We start from the raw sequence: 15,509 nt of genomic DNA, 5'->3' as shown, positions 1-15,509 counted from the left end.
GGAAGGGAATGAGAAGGAGTGGAATTGAGAGGAGAGCATTGCAGCAAAGTGGAGGAGTGGAATGGAGTGGAATGGATTTGGATGTAATGGAATGTAGTGCAGTGGAGTAGAGTTGAGTGGAACGGAGGAGAATAGAATAGAATTGAAAGTAATGGAATGGAAAGCAGTGGAAGGGAATGGAATGCAAAGAATGGAGTGGAGTGGAAAGGAGTAGAATGGAATGGAGTGGAACGGAATGGAATGGAATAGAATGGAATGGATTGGAGTGGGAAAGATTGGAGTGCAGTGGAATGGAGTGGAATAGAATGGAGTGGAGTGGAGTGGAGGGAAGAGGAATGGAGTAGAATGGAATGGAATGGAAAGCAATGGAATGGAATGATGTGGGTTGGAAAGGGAGTGGAGTGGAGTAGAATGGATTGGAATGGAATGGAATGGAGTGACGTGGAATAGTTTGGAAAGGAATGGCATGGAATGGAGTAGAGTGGAATGGAGGGGAATGGAATGGAATGGAATTGAGTGGAATGGAGTGGAATGGAGTGGAGTGGAGAGGAATGGAATGGAGTGGAAAAGTCTGAAAGAAGTGGAATGGATTGGAGAGGAATGCAATGGAGTAGATTGGAATGAAGTGGAAAGGAATGGAATGGAGAGAAGTAGAGTAGAATGGAGTGGATTGGAATGGAGGGGAGCAGAGTGGAGTTAACAGCAGTGGATTGGAATACAGTGGATGGAGTAGAGTGGAAGGGAGTGTAATTATATGGAATGGAATGGATTGGATTGGAGTGGAAGGGAGTGGAGTGGAGTTGAAAGTAGAGGAATCGGAAGAAGTGGAAAGGAGTGGAGTAGAGTGGATTAGAGTGGATTGGAATGGAATGGAGTGGAGTGGAATGGTGTGGAAACGAATGGAAGGGAGGGGAGTGGAATGGAACGAAATGGAATGGAATGTAGTGGAATGGAGAGGAGTGGAGTGGACTGGAGTGGAATGTAATCGAATGCAGTGTACTGGAGTGGAATGTATTTGAGAGGAGGGTAATGGACAGGAATTGAGTGGAGTGGAGTGGAGTGAAATACATCGGAATGGCATGGAATTGAACGGAATGGTTGGGAATGGAATGCAGTGGAGTGGAGTCGATTGGAGTGGTGAGGAATAGAACGGAGTGGCATGGAAAGGAGCACAGTGGAATGCAATAGAGTGGAGTGGATTGGAAAGGGGTGGAGTGGAGTGACGATGGGTGAAATGGAATGGTATGGAGTGGAGTGCAGAGGAGTCTCATGGAATGGAATGGAATGGAACGCAATGGAAGCTGAGATTGTACCACTGCGCTCCAGGAAGGGTGACAGAGTGTGATACTCTCGAAAGAAAGGAATGGAATGGAATGCAGTGGAATGCAATGGAAAGCAATGGGGTGCATTGGAGTGGAGTGGAGTGAAGTGAAGTGGATTGGAGTGGAATGGAGAGGAATGGAACGGAATGGAATGGGAAGATGTGGACTGGAGTGGGATGGAGTTGAGTGCAATGGAATGGAGCGAAATGGAATCAGATGCAGTGAAATGAAGTAGAGAGGAGTGCAGTAGAGTGGAAAGGAGTGCAATGGAGTGGAATGGAATCAGAAGTAATGGAAAGTAGTGGAGTGGATGGAACGGAAAGGAAAGGAGCGGAGCGGAGTGGAATGGAACGGAGCGGGAGGTGGGATGGGGCCACTGCACTCCAGGCTGGCTGGCTGACTGAGGTATTCTCGAAATAAAGGAATGGACTGGAATGCCGTAGAATGGAATGGAACGGAGTGGAGTGGAGTGGAATGGAGTGAGTTGGAGCAGAGTGGAATGAAGAATGCAATGGGATGGAAGGGAATTGAATGAAATGCAGTGGAGTGCAGTGGAGTGCATTGCAGTGGAATGGAGCAGAATGGAATGGAAAGGAGTGGATTGGACAGGAGTGGAGTGCACTGGAGAGGAGACGATAGGAATGCAGTGGAATGGAATTGGATGTAATGGAACGTAGAGGAGTGGAGTGGAATGGAGTGGGCCAGAGTGGAATGGAATGGAATGCAAAGGAAAGGAATGGAGTGGAATAGAATGGAATGGAATGGAATGGAGTGGAGTGGAATGAAATGTAGTGGAGTGGAGTGAAATGGAGTGGAATGGAATGGAGTGGAGTGGAGTGGAATGTGATAGAATGGAGAGGAGGGGAATGGAGCAGAATGGAATATAGTGCAGCAGAATGGAGTGGAGTGGAATGGAATCAAATGGAGTGGAATGGAGCACAGTGGAATGGATTGGAGTGCAATAGACTAGAATTGAGTGTAGTGTAGTGGAATTTAGTGGAATGGACTGGAATGGAGTGGAATGGAAGGGAATTGAGAGGAATGGAATGGAATGGAATGTAACGGAATGGAATGGGATGGAATGGAATAGAATTGAATGCAACGGAATTAAAAGTATGCAATGGAATGCAATGGAATAGAATGCAATGGAATGTATAGTTGACATGTAATATGAGCTGAGATTGTGAAACTGCACTCCAGCCAGGGTGACATAGTGATATCCTGTCGTAAGAAGTGAATGGAATGCAATGGAGTGAAATGGAATGGAATGAAATGGAATGCAGTGGAGTGGAACGGAATGGAGTGGAATGGAAGCAAATGAAGTGGAGTGGAGCGGGGTGGAGTGGAATGAAATGGAATGCAGTGGACTGTAATGGCATGGAGTGGAAAGATGTAGAGTGGAATGGAGTGGAATGGAATGGACTGGCATAGAATGGAGTGGAACTGAATGCAATGGAGTGGATTGGAAAGGAATGGAAAGGAGTAGAGTGGAGTAGAGTGGTGTGGAGTGGAGTGGAATGGAGCTGAATGTACTTCAATGGGGTACAATGGAATGGAACGGAGTGGAATGGAATGGAATGATATGAGGTGGATTGGAGTGGAATGTATTGGTATGGAATGGAATGGAATAGAATGGAATGGAGTAGAGTGTAATGGAATGCAGTGGCGATAAGTGTAGTGGAATGGAATGCATTGGAGTAGAGTGGAGTGGAATGGAATGGAATGGAGTGGAGTGGAGGGGAGTGGAGTGGAATGGAATTGAGTGTAGTGGAGTGCAGTTGAATGGAATATCGTGGTGTGGAGTGGAGTGGAAGTGAATGGAGTGAATAGGAGTGGAATGGATTGGAAGGTAACGGAGTGGAATGGAGTCGAATGGAGTGGAATGGAGTAGAGTGGATTAGAGTGGAATGGTGTCGAACGGACTGGAATGGAATGGAATGGAGTGGAATGGAATTGAATCAAATGGAATGGAGTGGAGTGGAATGGAGTGGAGGGGAGTGGAGTGGAATGAAATGAAATGGAAGGGAGTGGAGAGAAACGCAGTTGATTGGAGTGGAGTGGAGTGGAAAGGAATGGAAAGGAGTGGGATGGAGTCGTATGGATTGGAGTGGAATGGAGTGGAATGGAATGAAGTGGAAAGGAGTGGAACGGAGTGAAATTGAATTTAGTGGACTGGAGTTTAATGGAGTTAACTGGAATGGAGTGGAATGGAATGGAATGGAGTGGAGTGGAATGGAATAGAATGGAATGGAATGGAATAGAATGGAAGGGAGTGGAGTGGAGAGGAGTGGAATGGATTGGAGTGAAGTGGAGTGGAATGGAATTGAGTGGAGCGGAGAGGAAAGGAATGGAATGGAGTGGAGTGGAATGGCATGGAATGGAGTGGAATGGAATGGATAGTAGTGGAGTGGAGTGGAGTGGATTGGAGTGTAGTGGAAGGGAATGGAGTGCAGTGTAATGGACTGGAATGGAGCAGAGCAGAATGGAGTGGACTGGAGTGGAGTGGAATGGAATGGGATGGAATGGAATGGGAGCTGAGATTTTACCAATGTGGTCTAGGCAGGGTGACTGAGTGTCATACTCTCAAAAGAAAGGAATGGAATGGAACGCAGTGGAATGGAATGGAACAGAGTGGACATTAGTGGAGTGGAATGTGGAGGAATGGAATGAAATGGAACGTAATGGCATGAATTGGGGTGGTGTGGGGTGGAATGGATTATAGTGGAATGGGGTGGAAAGGAATGGGATGGAGTGGAATGAAGTGGAGTGCAGTGGAGTGGAACGGAGTTGAATGGCCTAGAATTGAGTGGACAGTAGTGGAATGTAATGGAATGCAATGGAATCCATTGTAATAGAATATAATACAATGGAAAGTTGACATGTAGTGTGAGCTGAGATTGTGCCACTGCACTCCAGACTGGGTGACACGTCATATCCTGTGGATAGAAAGGAATGGAATGCAATAGAGTGAAATGAAATGGAGTGGAATGGAATTGAATGGAATGGAGTGGAGTGGAGTCGAATGGAGACGAATGGAATGGGACGGAGTGGAATGAAACGGAGTGGAGTGCAGTATCGTGGAGTGAAATAGAATGGAATGCAATGGGTTGGAATGGAATGCAATGGACTGCTGAAAGGACATGTGAGCTGTTATTGTTCCACTGCACTCCAGCCTTTGTGACGGAAAGAAATCCTGTGGAAAAAAAGGAATGGAATGGAATGGAATGGAATGGAGTGGAATGGAATGGAATGGAGGGGAGTGGAGTGGTGTGGAGAGGAGTGTAGTGGAGTGGAGTGAAATGGAGTGGAGTGTCGTGGAGGAGAGTGGAATGGAGTGGAATGGAATGGAGAGGAAAGGAACGGAGTGGAGTGGAATGGAACGGAGTGGAGTGGAATGGAATCCAATGGAATGAAATGGAATTGAATCGAATGGAATGAAGAAATATGTGCAGTGATTTGGCCACTGCGAAGGAGCCTGCGTGACAGAGGGAGATAATGTCGATAAAACAGTGTGGAATGGAAGGGATTGGAATGGAATGGAATGGGACGTGTTGGAGTGGAGTGGAGTGGAATTGAGTGGAGTGGAGTGCCCTGGAGTGGAATGGAATGCAATGGAATGGAATGGACTGATGAAATGATATGTGAGCTGAGATTGTGCCACTGCACTCCACGCTGGGTGAAAGAGTGAGATACTCTTGAAAGAAAGAAATGGAATGGAAAAAATTTTTAATTGGGTGGATTCGAGTGGACTGAAGTAGAGTGCAGTGGAATGGAGAGGAATGGAATGGAATGGAATCGGATGTCAAGGAATGGAATGATGTGGAGTGGAGTGGTGAGGAGTGTGGTGCTGTGGAATGGAGCAGAAAGTAATGGGATGGTGTGGAGTGGAGTGCAGTGCAGTGGATTGGAGAGGAGTGCAATGGCGTGGAATGGAATCGGATGTAAAGGAACGTACTGGAGTGGAGTGGAGTGGAAAGGAATGGAATGGAATGGAATTGAATGTAATGGAAAGCAAAGGAATGGAATGGGATGCAATGGAATTTAATGCAATAGAATGCAGTTCAATAGAGAGTTGACATGTAATGTGAGCTGAGATTGTGCCTAAGCTCTCCAGGCTGTTTGACACAGTGATATCGTGTCGAAAGAATGGAATGGAATGCAGTGGTGTGAAATGGAATGGAATGTAGTGGACAGGAGTAGAATGGAGTGGAGTGACGAGGAACAGAGTGGAATGGAATGGGATGCAGTGGAATGGAATGCAGTGGAGTGGAGTGAAATAGAAAGAAATGGAATGGGATGGAATAGAATGCAATGGAATGGAGAAGAGAAATGTGAGCTGAGATTGTGTGACTACAGTCCAGCCTTAGTGACCGAGAGAGATTCTGTGGAAGGAAAGAACTGATTTCAAAGGAGTGGAATGGAAGGGAATGTAGTACAGTGGAGTAGAGTGGAATGGAGTGAAACAGAATAGAATGGAGTGGAATGCAATGGAATGGAATGGAATGGAGTGGAGTGGAATAGAGAGGAGTGCACTGCAATGGATTGGAGTGGAGTGGAAGGGAGTGGAATGCAATGGAATGTAGTGGAGTGCAGTGGAGTGGAATGGAATGGAGTGGACAGGAGTGGAAGGAGTAGAGTGGACTGGAATGGAATAGAATGGAACAGAATGCAGTGGAGTGGAGGGGAGTGGAGGTGAGTGGAGTGGCATGGAGTGGAATGGAATGGAATGGAGTGAAATGGAATCCCATGGATTGGAATGGAGTGGAGTGGAGTGGAGTGAAATGGAGAGGAGTCGAATGGAATGGAAGGGAATGCAACGGAACGCAGTGGTGTGGATTGGAATGCAGTGAAATGGAGTACTATGGAATCTAAAGGAGTGGAGTGGAGTCTAGTGGAGTGGAATGGAATGGAACAAAATGGATTGGAATGGCACGGAATGGAGTGGAGTAGAGTGGAGTGGGAAGGAAGGGAGATGAGTGGAATGGAGAGGAATGGAATGGAGTGGAGTGGATTGGATTGGAATGAACTGGAATGGAGAGGAATGGAATGAAGTGGAACAGAATGGACTGCAATGGAATTGAATGGAGTGAAATGGAGAGGAGTGGAGTGGAGTGGAATGGAGTGGAAATGAATGGAAAGCAGTGGAATGGAAGGGAATGGAGACAAGTGGATAGGAATTGAATGAAGCAGATTGGAGTGGAGTGGAGTGGAGTGGCATGGAATGGAATGAAGTGGAAGGGAATGCAATGGAGTGGAATATAATGGAATAAAATGGAATGGAGCGGAATGGAGAGGAATGGAGTGGAGTGGAGTGGAATGGAGGGGAGTAAGAGGAAGAGAATGGAATGGAATCGAAAGGAGGGAAGTGCAATTGTGTGGAGTGGAGTGGAGATGAAAGGAGTGGAGTGATGTGGAGTCGAGAGGAAAGGAATGGAATGGAATGGAATGGAGTTAAGTGGAGTGGAATGGAGTGGAAGGTAATGGAGTGGAATGAAAAGGAGTGGATTGGAATGGAGTGGAACGGAGTGGAGTAGAATGGAGTGGGTTGCAGAGGATTGGAATGGAGTGGAATGGAAGGGAACGGAAAGGAATGTAGTGGAAAGGAATGGAATGGAGTGGATTGAAATTGAATGGAAAGGATTGGAGTGCAGTGGACTGGAGGGGAGTGGAATAAAATGGAGTATAGTGCAGTGGAATGGAGTGGACTGCAGTGGAGATGAGTGGAGTGGACTGAAATGGAATGGAATGGAGTGGAGTGGAATGGTGTGGAGTGGGGTGGAAAGGAATGGAACAGAATGGAATGGAGAGGAATGGAGTGGCATGTAGTGGAGTGGAGTGAAGTGGAAAGGAATGGAATTGAATGGAGTGGAGTGGAGTGCAATAGAATGGAGTGGAGTGGAGTGGAATGCATTGGAGTAGATTTGAGCGGAATGGAGTGTAGTGGAATGGAATGGAATGGCATGGAATGGAATGGAACGGAAGCGGAGATTGTGCGACTGTGCTCCAGGCTATATGACAGAGTGAGATAACATTGAAAGAAAGGAATGGAATGGAATGGAATGGAGTGGACTGCATGGGAACAGAGTGGAGTGAAGTGGAGTGGCCTGGAATGGAGAGAACTGGAATGAGATGGAATGGAATGGATTGAAATGGAGCGGAGTGAGGTGGAGCGGAATACAGTGCAATGGAGATGAATGCAAGGGGATGGCGTGAAGTGGAGTGGAGTGGAATGCAGTTAAGTGTAGAGGAGTGTAAAGCAGTGGAATGCAATTGGATGTAACGAAATGTAGTGGAGTGGACTGGAGTAGAATGGAAGGAAATGGAACGGAGCAGAGCCTAGCAGAGCTGAATGGAGTGGAACAGAAAGAAAAGGAACAGAACAGAACGGGAGCTGAGACTGTGCCACTGCACTCCATGCTGAGTGACAGAGTGAGATACTCTCAAAAGAAAGGAAAAGAATGCAATGGAGTACAACAGAAAGGAAAGGAACGGAATGGAATGGAATGGAATAGAATGGAGTAGAATGGAATGGAATGGAGTGGATTGGAGTGAAGTGGAGTGGAGTGGAATGGAATGGAGAGAAATGGAATGCAATGGAATGGAATGGGATGGAATGGAATCGAATGAACCGGAGTTGATTGAGGTGAAGAGGATAGCAGTGGAATGGAGCGGAAGGGAATGAGAAGGAGTGGAATTGAGAGGAGAGCATTGCAGCAAAGTGGAGGAGTGGAATGGAGTGGAATGGATTTGGATGTAATGGAATGTAGTGCAGTGGAGTAGAGTTGAGTGGAACGGAGGAGAATAGAATAGAATTGAAAGTAATGGAATGGAAAGCAGTGGAAGGGAATGGAATGCAAAGAATGGAGTGGAGTGGAAAGGAGTAGAATGGAATGGAGTGGAACGGAATGGAATGGAATAGAATGGAATGGATTGGAGTGGGAAAGATTGGAGTGCAGTGGAATGGAGTGGAATAGAATGGAGTGGAGTGGAGTGGAGGGAAGAGGAATGGAGTAGAATGGAATGGAATGGAAAGCAATGGAATGGAATGATGTGGGTTGGAAAGGGAGTGGAGTGGAGTAGAATGGATTGGAATGGAATGGAATGGAGTGACGTGGAATAGTTTGGAAAGGAATGGCATGGAATGGAGTAGAGTGGAATGGAGGGGAATGGAATGGAATGGAATTGAGTGGAATGGAGTGGAATGGAGTGGAGTGGAGAGGAATGGAATGGAGTGGAAAAGTCTGAAAGAAGTGGAATGGATTGGAGAGGAATGCAATGGAGTAGATTGGAATGAAGTGGAAAGGAATGGAATGGAGAGAAGTAGAGTAGAATGGAGTGGATTGGAATGGAGGGGAGCAGAGTGGAGTTAACAGCAGTGGATTGGAATACAGTGGATGGAGTAGAGTGGAAGGGAGTGTAATTATATGGAATGGAATGGATTGGATTGGAGTGGAAGGGAGTGGAGTGGAGTTGAAAGTAGAGGAATCGAAAGAAGTGGAAAGGAGTGGAGTAGAGTGGATTAGAGTGGATTGGAATGGAATGGAGTGGAGTGGAATGGTGTGGAAACGAATGGAAGGGAGGGGAGTGGAATGGAACGAAATGGAATGGAATGTAGTGGAATGGAGAGGAGTGGAGTGGACTGGAGTGGAATGTAATCGAATGCAGTGTACTGGAGTGGAATGTATTTGAGAGGAGGGTAATGGACAGGAATTGAGTGGAGTGGAGTGGAGTGAAATACATCGGAATGGCATGGAATTGAACGGAATGGTTGGGAATGGAATGCAGTGGAGTGGAGTCGATTGGAGTGGTGAGGAATAGAACGGAGTGGCATGGAAAGGAGCACAGTGGAATGCAATAGAGTGGAGTGGATTGGAAAGGGGTGGAGTGGAGTGACGATGGGTGAAATGGAATGGTATGGAGTGGAGTGCAGAGGAGTCTCATGGAATGGAATGGAATGGAACGCAATGGAAGCTGAGATTGTACCACTGCGCTCCAGGAAGGGTGACAGAGTGTGATACTCTCGAAAGAAAGGAATGGAATGGAATGCAGTGGAATGCAATGGAAAGCAATGGGGTGCATTGGAGTGGAGTGGAGTGAAGTGAAGTGGATTGGAGTGGAATGGAGAGGAATGGAACGGAATGGAATGGGAAGATGTGGACTGGAGTGGGATGGAGTTGAGTGCAATGGAATGGAGCGAAATGGAATCAGATGCAGTGAAATGAAGTAGAGAGGAGTGCAGTAGAGTGGAAAGGAGTGCAATGGAGTGGAATGGAATCAGAAGTAATGGAAAGTAGTGGAGTGGATGGAACGGAAAGGAAAGGAGCGGAGCGGAGTGGAATGGAACGGAGCGGGAGGTGGGATGGGGCCACTGCACTCCAGGCTGGCTGGCTGACTGAGGTATTCTCGAAATAAAGGAATGGACTGGAATGCCGTAGAATGGAATGGAACGGAGTGGAGTGGAGTGGAATGGAGTGAGTTGGAGCAGAGTGGAATGAAGAATGCAATGGGATGGAAGGGAATTGAATGAAATGCAGTGGAGTGCAGTGGAGTGCATTGCAGTGGAATGGAGCAGAATGGAATGGAAAGGAGTGGATTGGACAGGAGTGGAGTGCACTGGAGAGGAGACGATAGGAATGCAGTGGAATGGAATTGGATGTAATGGAACGTAGAGGAGTGGAGTGGAATGGAGTGGGCCAGAGTGGAATGGAATGGAATGCAAAGGAAAGGAATGGAGTGGAATAGAATGGAATGGAATGGAATGGAGTGGAGTGGAATGAAATGTAGTGGAGTGGAGTGAAATGGAGTGGAATGGAATGGAGTGGAGTGGAGTGGAATGTGATAGAATGGAGAGGAGGGGAATGGAGCAGAATGGAATATAGTGCAGCAGAATGGAGTGGAGTGGAATGGAATCAAATGGAGTGGAATGGAGCACAGTGGAATGGATTGGAGTGCAATAGACTAGAATTGAGTGTAGTGTAGTGGAATTTAGTGGAATGGACTGGAATGGAGTGGAATGGAAGGGAATTGAGAGGAATGGAATGGAATGGAATGTAACGGAATGGAATGGGATGGAATGGAATAGAATTGAATGCAACGGAATTAAAAGTATGCAATGGAATGCAATGGAATAGAATGCAATGGAATGTATAGTTGACATGTAATATGAGCTGAGATTGTGAAACTGCACTCCAGCCAGGGTGACATAGTGATATCCTGTCGTAAGAAGTGAATGGAATGCAATGGAGTGAAATGGAATGGAATGAAATGGAATGCAGTGGAGTGGAACGGAATGGAGTGGAATGGAAGCAAATGAAGTGGAGTGGAGCGGGGTGGAGTGGAATGAAATGGAATGCAGTGGACTGTAATGGCATGGAGTGGAAAGATGTAGAGTGGAATGGAGTGGAATGGAATGGACTGGCATAGAATGGAGTGGAACTGAATGCAATGGAGTGGATTGGAAAGGAATGGAAAGGAGTAGAGTGGAGTAGAGTGGTGTGGAGTGGAGTGGAATGGAGCTGAATGTACTTCAATGGGGTACAATGGAATGGAACGGAGTGGAATGGAATGGAATGATATGAGGTGGATTGGAGTGGAATGTATTGGTATGGAATGGAATGGAATAGAATGGAATGGAGTAGAGTGTAATGGAATGCAGTGGCGATAAGTGTAGTGGAATGGAATGCATTGGAGTAGAGTGGAGTGGAATGGAATGGAATGGAGTGGAGTGGAGGGGAGTGGAGTGGAATGGAATTGAGTGTAGTGGAGTGCAGTTGAATGGAATATCGTGGTGTGGAGTGGAGTGGAAGTGAATGGAGTGAATAGGAGTGGAATGGATTGGAAGGTAACGGAGTGGAATGGAGTCGAATGGAGTGGAATGGAGTAGAGTGGATTAGAGTGGAATGGTGTCGAACGGACTGGAATGGAATGGAATGGAGTGGAATGGAATTGAATCAAATGGAATGGAGTGGAGTGGAATGGAGTGGAGGGGAGTGGAGTGGAATGAAATGAAATGGAAGGGAGTGGAGAGAAACGCAGTTGATTGGAGTGGAGTGGAGTGGAAAGGAATGGAAAGGAGTGGGATGGAGTCGTATGGATTGGAGTGGAATGGAGTGGAATGGAATGAAGTGGAAAGGAGTGGAACGGAGTGAAATTGAATTTAGTGGACTGGAGTTTAATGGAGTTAACTGGAATGGAGTGGAATGGAATGGAATGGAGTGGAGTGGAATGGAATAGAATGGAATGGAATGGAATAGAATGGAAGGGAGTGGAGTGGAGAGGAGTGGAATGGATTGGAGTGAAGTGGAGTGGAATGGAATTGAGTGGAGCGGAGAGGAAAGGAATGGAATGGAGTGGAGTGGAATGGCATGGAATGGAGTGGAATGGAATGGATAGTAGTGGAGTGGAGTGGAGTGGATTGGAGTGTAGTGGAAGGGAATGGAGTGCAGTGTAATGGACTGGAATGGAGCAGAGCAGAATGGAGTGGACTGGAGTGGAGTGGAATGGAATGGGATGGAATGGAATGGGAGCTGAGATTTTACCAATGTGGTCTAGGCAGGGTGACTGAGTGTCATACTCTCAAAAGAAAGGAATGGAATGGAACGCAGTGGAATGGAATGGAACAGAGTGGACATTAGTGGAGTGGAATGTGGAGGAATGGAATGAAATGGAACGTAATGGCATGAATTGGGGTGGTGTGGGGTGGAATGGATTATAGTGGAATGGGGTGGAAAGGAATGGGATGGAGTGGAATGAAGTGGAGTGCAGTGGAGTGGAACGGAGTTGAATGGCCTAGAATTGAGTGGACAGTAGTGGAATGTAATGGATTGCAATGGAATCCATTGTAATAGAATATAATACAATGGAAAGTTGACATGTAGTGTGAGCTGAGATTGTGCCACTGCACTCCAGACTGGGTGACACGTCATATCCTGTGGATAGAAAGGAATGGAATGCAATAGAGTGAAATGGAATGGAGTGGAATGGAATTGAATGGAATGGAGTGGAGTGGAGTCGAATGGAGACGAATGGAATGGGACGGAGTGGAATGAAACGGAGTGGAGTGCAGTATCGTGGAGTGAAATAGAATGGAATGCAATGGGTTGGAATGGAATGCAATGGACTGCTGAAAGGACATGTGAGCTGTTATTGTTCCACTGCACTCCAGCCTTTGTGACGGAAAGAAATCCTGTGGAAAAAAAGGAATGGAATGGAATGGAATGGAATGGAGTGGAACGGAATGGAATGGAGGGTAGTGGAGTGGTGTGGAGAGGAGTGTAGTGGAGTGGAGTGAAATGGAGTGGAGTGTCGTGGAGGAGAGTGGAATGGAGTGGAATGGAATGGAGAGGAAAGGAACGGAGTGGAGTGGAATGGAACGGAGTGGAGTGGAATGGAATCCAATGGAATGAAATGGAATTGAATCGAATGGAATGAAGAAATATGTGCAGTGATTTGGCCACTGCGATGGAGCCTGCGTAACAGAGGGAGATAATGTCGATAAAACAGTGTGGAATGGAAGGGATTGGAATGGAATGGAATGGGACGTGTTGGAGTGGAGTGGAGTGGAATTGAGTGGAGTGGAGTGCACTGGAGTGGAATGGAATGCAATGGAATGTAATGGACTGATGAAATGATATGTGAGCTGAGATTGTGCCACTGCACTCCACGCTGGGTGAAAGAGTGAGATACTCTTGAAAGAAAGAAATGGAATGGAAAAAATTTTTAATTGGGTGGATTCGAGTGGACTGAAGTAGAGTGCAGTGGAATGGAGAGGAATGGAATGGAATGGAATCGGATGTCAAGGAATGGAATGATGTGGAGTGGAGTGGTGAGGAGTGTGGTGCTGTGGAATGGAGCAGAAAGTAATGGGATGGTGTGGAGTGGAGTGCAGTGCAGTGGATTGGAGAGGAGTGCAATGGCGTGGAATGGAATCGGATGTAAAGGAACGTACTGGAGTGGAGTGGAGTGGAAAGGAATGGAATGGAATGGAATTGAATGTAATGGAAAGCAAAGGAATGGAATGGGATGCAATGGAATTTAATGCAATAGAATGCAGTTCAATAGAGAGTTGACATGTAATGTGAGCTGAGATTGTGCCTAAGCTCTCCAGGCTGTTTGACACAGTGATATCGTGTCGAAAGAATGGAATGGAATGCAGTGGTGTGAAATGGAATGGAATGTAGTGGACAGGAGTAGAATGGAGTGGAGTGACGAGGAACAGAGTGGAATGGAATGGGATGCAGTGGAATGGAATGCAGTGGAGTGGAGTGAAATAGAAAGAAATGGAATGGGATGGAATAGAATGCAATGGAATGGAGAAGAGAAATGTGAGCTGAGATTGTGTGACTACAGTCCAGCCTTAGTGACCGAGAGAGATTCTGTGGAAGGAAAGAACTGATTTCAAAGGAGTGGAATGGAAGGGAATGTAGTACAGTGGAGTAGAGTGGAATGGAGTGAAACAGAATAGAATGGAGTGGAATGCAACGGAATGGAATGGAATGGAGTGGAGTGGAATAGAGAGGAGTGCACTGCAATGGAGTGGAGTGGAGTGGAAGGGAGTGGAATGCAATGGAATGTAGTGGAGTGCAGTGGAGTGGAATGGAATGGAGTGGACAGGAGTGGAAGGAGTAGAGTGGACTGGAATGGAATAGAATGGAACAGAATGCAGTGGAGTGGAGGGGAGTGGAGGTGAGTGGAGTGGCATGGAGTGGAATGGAATGGAATGGAGTGAAAAGGAATCCAATGGATTGGAATGGAGTGGAGTGGAGTGGAGTGAAATGGAGAGGAGTCGAATGGAATGGAAGGGAATGCAACGGAACGCAGTGGTGTGGATTGGAATGCAGTGAAATGGAGTACTATGGAATCTAAAGGAGTGGAGTGGAGTCTAGTGGAGTGGAATGGAATGGAACAAAATGGATTGGAATGGCACGGAATGGAGTGGAGTAGAGTGGAGTGGGAAGGAAGGGAGATGAGTGGAATGGAGAGGAATGGAATGGAGTGGAGTGGATTGGATTGGAATGAACTGGAATGGAGAGGAATGGAATGAAGTGGAACAGAATGGACTGCAATGGAATTGAATGGAGTGAAATGGAGAGGAGTGGAGTGGAGTGGAATGGAGTGGAAATGAATGGAAAGGAGTGGAATGGAAGGGAATGGAGACAAGTGGATAGGAATTGAATGAAGCAGATTGGAGTGGAGTGGAGTGGAGTGGCATGGAATGGAATGAAGTGGAAGGGAATGCAATGGAGTGGATTGTAATGGAATAAAATGGAATGGAGCGGAATGGAGAGGAATGGAGTGGAGTGGAGTGGAATGGAGGGGAGTAAGAGGAAGAGAGTGGAATGGAATCGAAAGGAGGGAAGTGCAATTGTGTGGAGAGGAGTGGAGATGAAAGGAGTGGAGTGATGTGGAGTCGAGAGGAAAGGAATGGAATGGAATGGAATGGAGTTAAGTGGAGTGGAATGGAGTGGAAGGTAATGGAGTGGAATGAAAAGGAGTGGATTGGAATGGAGTGGAACGGAGTGGAGTAGAATGGAGTGGGTTGCAGAGGAGTGGAATGGAGTGGAATGGAAGGGAACGGAAAGGAATGTAGTGGAAAGGAATGGAATGGAGTGGATTGAAATTGAATGGAAAGGATTGGAGTGCAGTGGACTGGAGGGGAGTGGAATAAAATGGAGTATAGTGCAGTGGAATGGAGTGGACTGCAGTGGAGATGAGTGGAGTGGACTGAAATGGAATGGAATGGAGTGGAGTGGAATGGGGTGGAGTGGGGTGGAAAGGAATGGAACAGAATGGAATGGAGAGGAATGGAGTGGCATGTAGTGGAGTGGAGTGAAGTGGAAAGGAATGGAATTGAATGGAGTGGAGTGGAGTGCAATAGAATGGAGTGGAGTGGAGTGGAATGCATTGGAGTAGATTTGAGCGGAATGGAGTGTAGTGGAATGGAATGGAATGGCATGGAATGGAATGGAACGGAAGCGGAGATTGTGCGACTGTGCTCCAGGCTACGTGACAGAGTGAGATAACATTGAAAGAAAGGAATGGAATGGAATGGAATGGAGTGGACTGCATGGGAACAGAGTGGAGTGAAGTGGAGTGGCCTGGAATGGAGAGAACTGGAATGAGATGGAATGGAATGGATTGAAATGGAGCGGAGTGAGGTGGAGCGGAATACAGTGCAATGGAGATGAA

The sequence above is a fragment of the Pongo pygmaeus genome, chromosome Y (assembly GCF_028885625.2).
Source record: "Pongo pygmaeus isolate AG05252 chromosome Y, NHGRI_mPonPyg2-v2.0_pri, whole genome shotgun sequence".
In the NCBI taxonomy this organism is placed as follows: Eukaryota; Metazoa; Chordata; class Mammalia; order Primates; family Hominidae; genus Pongo; species Pongo pygmaeus.
This window is presented reverse-complemented; position numbering follows the sequence as displayed.